We start from the raw sequence: 5,142 nt of genomic DNA, 5'->3' as shown, positions 1-5,142 counted from the left end.
TACATAAAGATGGCGTAGGCTATAAGAAGATTGCCAAGAGCCTGAAACTGAGCTGCAGCACGGTGGCCAAGACCATACAGCGGTTTAACAGGACAGGTTCCACTCAGAACAGGCCTCGCCATGGTCGACCAAAGAAGTTGAGTGCACGTGCTCAGCGTTATATCCAGAGGTTGTGTTTGGGAAATAGACATATGAGTGCTGCCAGCATTGCTGCAGTGGTTGAAGGGGTGGGGGGTCAGCCTGTCAGTGCTCAGACCATACGCCGCACACTGCATCAAATTGGTCTGCATGGCTGTCGTCCCAGAAGGAAGCCTCTTCTAAAGATGATGCACAAGAAAGCCCGCAAACAGTTTGCTGAAGACAAGCAGACTAAGGACATGGATTACTGGAACCATGTCCTGTGGTCTGATGAGACCAAGATAAACTTATTTGGTTCAGATGGTGTCAAGCGTGTGTTGCGGCAACCAGGTGAGGAGTACAAAAGACAAGTGTGTCTTGCCTACAGTCAAGCATGGTGGTGGGAGTGTCATGGTCTGGGGCTGCATGAGTGCTGCCGGCACTGGGGAGCTACAGTTCATTGAGGGAACCATGAATGCCAACATATACTGTGACATACTGAAGCAGAGCATGATCCCCTCCCTTCGGAGACTGGGCCGCAGGGCAGTATTCCAACATGATAACGACCCCAAACATACCTCCAAGACGACCACTGCCTTGCTAAAGAAGCTGAGGGTAAAGGTGATGGATTGGCCAAGCATGTCTCCAGACCTAAACGGAAGGTGGAGGAGCGCAAGGTCTCTAACATCCACCAGCTCCACGATGTCGTCATGGAGTGGAAGAGGACCCCAGTGGCAACCTGTGAAGCTCTGGTGAACTCCATGCCCAAGAGAGTTAAGGCAGTGCTGGAAAATAATGGTGGCCACACAAAATAGACATTTTGGGCCCAATTTGGACATTTTCACTTAGGGGTGTACTCACTTTTGTGGCCAGCGTTTTAGACATTAATGGCTGTGTGTGTTGAGTTATTGAGGGGACAGCAAATTTACACCGTTATACAAGCTGTACACTCACTACTTTACATTGTAGCAAAGTGTCATTTCTTCAGTGTTGTCACATGAAAAGATAATAAAATATTTACAAAATGTGAGGGGTGTACTCACTTCTGTGAGATACTGTATATAAAACAAGAGCAGAGTCTGAACCAACTCGATTTGAGAAAGCCAAAAATAGCTCAAATTGCCAGTCAAATGAAAGAAACGGACATTCAAAAATGCGTAAACCAGACATAAACACCTTGTTCTTATATCACTCAAACTGTAAACAAAACCATTCAAGAACTTTAGCTGGATGAGGAAAAGGAGAATGATTGGCAGCAGGACTTTGATTCAAGCTATTGAACATGTAAGATGAAAATGCTGTAAAATATGGGGACACTGAACTGGGCGACCGTGTTTCTTAACCTTTCTGTTGAAAGAACCATGCTTTGAATTCCTTTCAAATTTAAGGATCAAGCACACAAAGATAAAATTGAGTTTATAAAACACTGCTCAAGTGCCCTTGCATGAAATTGGAAAGACGAAGACTGCAAGAAGAGAAAGACTGCACATTCAAAATAACCGTTCTACATCCAGCAGTTGTGAGAAGACCACCACTACTACTGAAACGTGTGGGTACACTGGGGCCAGAAACAGAGAATGCATTCTTGTTATAGTTCCAGTCAGGGCCAACCCAAGCCTTTTTGGGCCTCCCCCCAGCAGAATTTTATTTGGAGACCCCTCAGTGCCACCAATACGATTGACTGTCAATGCTTATTCACACACTATTATCTAACACCAATTATTTTATTTGTTGTAGCCAGGTTGCTTACATCATACCAATGTCTGCCTGGCATTTTACCCTTTAATTGTAACCGTACCAAACCCACAAGAGTGGTCCAGTGTTAATTTGCACTTTAACATTCAAAGTCTTACAGTATTAAGTGGCATGCTTAAGGTGGTGCACTGAAAAGTAGCTAAATAAACCAGCAGACAATGAGTTCACTGTAAACAAGTTCACCTGTTAACATTCCACTGTAGTGCCTGTGGGGTACACTGTGTTTTTGAGGGTTAACTTTGTGACGACTCTGGGAGAGGAGAAGAGGAGAAAAAAAAAAAAAAACAGCAGGTGCTGGTAAGTGCTCCTCACCTGCTGAGGATGGACCTAATGAAAGACAAAAATTATAAAAGTTAGCAATGTTATGTCATATTAGAAGGTAATGCAACGGTTATATATATAAAAAAAAAAACCTCACGAAAGGCATGGCTTACCCATATAACTATATTGATTGTTGAAAACTCACCTGCTGTATCATCAGCTGTAGCACTAGCATTTGGGGCTGGCGGCATTGGTTGTGCCCCACCTCCAAAATATTTCAACAGAGCTCCTAGGGAATGTTCATAAGAATATAGTTAATGGAACAATGTTATTGTAACAACAAATTAAATGCAGCAAGCCATCTGTACACACAATCTTAATCTATAGCCAAGTGAGGTACTATGATATCAGAGTAGAAGTGAAGTGTGGCGAAGTATGGTGACCCATACTTGGAATTTGTGCTCTGCATTTAACCCATCCAAGTGCACACATACACCATGAAAACACACCCAGAGCAGTAGGCAGCCATATTGCTGCGGCGCCCGAAGAGCAGTTGGGGGTTCGGTGCCTTGCTCAAGGGTCTCACATCAGTCGTGGTATTGAGGGTGGAAGAGAACCCTGGTTATTCACTCACCCCCCCACCGACAATTCCTGCCGGACATGACTCAAACCCACAACTTCCTGGTTACAAGTCCGACACTCTAACCATTAGGACACGACTGCCCCCTAAAAGCAAAGACCCCAAATGAGTACCAAGTTCATGGAACAGAAGCTTAATACAAAAATATTCACCCAGGAGAATGTTTGCATTAAAGCTTTTTTTTTAGCTAAAACTAGACAAGTGAATGTTGCATTGTATTTTAAGATGTCAAAAGGCTATTTACGCATGTCCTCAGGTCTTAACAGAGGTTTGTTCACCAAAACAAGGAGAGCGTCACACGACAGGCTGACACTTCTGGATTAGTTTTAATACTGTAAGGGAACAAAATCACAACAAATAGGTCACAGAACATTTCTGCATTAAAGTAATTAAAGAAACATTAACTTTACCTGCAAAAAGTACTAAAACAAAATGCAACCCTAACAAATGGACAGACTACAAAAGCCAACAGATTTTAAAATAAAAAAAAAATATATAAAAAAAAAAGCATAAGGCATGGGTCTTAAATTAAAGAAATATATATAAGCAGGTAAAGTTTAACAATTACAACCACACGGAGAAAAAAAAAAAAAAAGGGGTCTTAAACGGTTTTCCACAAGCTCTGTCAGACTGAAACAAGCAGCGCAGCAAAAATGTGGAGAACCTTGCAAGCAAAGTAGTCTGGAAAAGAAAAATAAAATTAGTTTAACATTGTTAATATTGACTTATTAAATTCAATGCACCAGTGACCAACCATCCCTAAAGCTTTTTGTAAGTGCACATTGCTAAAGACTTGTTCTGTAATTTTACACCCCTACATAACGAAGCATAACTGGCTTTTGATATGCACCTGCAGGTGACCGACACTGCCTTCTGTTCTGCTCCTTACCAATTACTACTACACCTAACGTCGGTTGATCAAAGGCTGCATTGACCCATGCCTGTATTATCCATAACGTGGTTGTATCCTGCTAAATTCAGAAGTCATTAGTTCTGGGGCCCGTTCTTCGTACCTTGTTTAATACATCGGAGATGATTTGAAATAGGGCTGCGCGATTATTGGAAATTAATCGAAGGCGATAAATCGCGATTAGGCAGAAGCCGCAATTGTCATGCTTGTCTTTCAGTGAAGCAGGGTTCTGATCAGTAATAAATCTCCATCCGAAGGCCAGAGGGCGCTCTCGCGCTGAAACTCCAAATACACCCCGCAGAAGACATCCAAGAAATCCTGAATAAACAGAATATTGTACTGCTTTCATTGATTCAACATGACTAAAACACACGACTACGACAATATATGGTTTATCGGAGTTAGTCTGATTATATACTTTATATTATAATAAAACTTATAATAATGCAATGCTAATTGACATAACCTTTACCACTGCTTAGAATACTATCATATATGTTGCGTGCCTTACTCGGTGTAAGAAGCCACATCATCTTACAGAAGGATTTACTTCAAATGCACTTCACAACGCCAGTCGAGTGTTTCGAGTAAAAACATTAAATGTGGTTCTCACGTGCTTTCAAATGGCGCAGCATTTACTACACAGAGCCATAGATCACGGAGAAGCTACGCAAACAGCTTTCATAAAAATCGCAGAACGATTTCTTAGATTTCATAATCCTGCGATTAAATCATCTGCGATGAACACGATTTTGCATAGCTTGTTAGTGAACTATGGCTCAGTGTAGTAAATGCTGCTCCACCTGAAAGCATGTGATGGAGATTTACTACTGATTACAGAAGCGGCTTTACTGACAAGATGCGCATGACAATCGCGTTCAATTAATAGTGCAGCCCCAATTTGAAAGATGCCAGATCTTCTAATTGTGATAAGTAATCTCTGGCTAATTTGGTTATCCAAACGAATTTGCGGAATTTATTAAAATATCTGGTTTAACCCTTTAACTGTCACCTGTCCCCTCGGTTTACTTCACTATATTACAATTAAATCCTAATCTAATCATGACAAACTATATATCGTTGGAAAGGTCTAAGACTCCTAAATAGATATTTTACCAATGTTTTTGTTAAATTATGTAGGAAAAGTAATAGATTAATTTATGACAAGAGTGCACCTCAAAAATCTACATCATAACAGGAGTTCGGACCTTTGTCAAAAAAAAAACAAAAATAAAAAGTCGTCTTTGTTGCCTTTTTCTCTATCACACTTTAGAAATCATCAGAAATTATCAATTGAAAGCTTTAATCTCAATTCATCCTTTAAAACCCATTTTAAAAATCAAACATTGCATTACCATGAAAATGGTACATCAATATCGTTACAAAATGTTTTCGTTCATGAATTATAAAAATGTAAGTTTGGATAGTGCACTTTCACGTCTATGTTCAAAAATGTGAG

The sequence above is a fragment of the Sinocyclocheilus anshuiensis genome, unplaced genomic scaffold (genome assembly GCF_001515605.1).
Source record: "Sinocyclocheilus anshuiensis isolate Anshui unplaced genomic scaffold, SAMN03320099.WGS_v1.1 scaffold989, whole genome shotgun sequence".
Lineage (NCBI taxonomy): Eukaryota > Metazoa > Chordata > Actinopteri > Cypriniformes > Cyprinidae > Sinocyclocheilus > Sinocyclocheilus anshuiensis.
The sequence above is the reverse complement of the archived record's forward strand: the minus strand, read 5'-3'. Positions refer to the sequence as shown.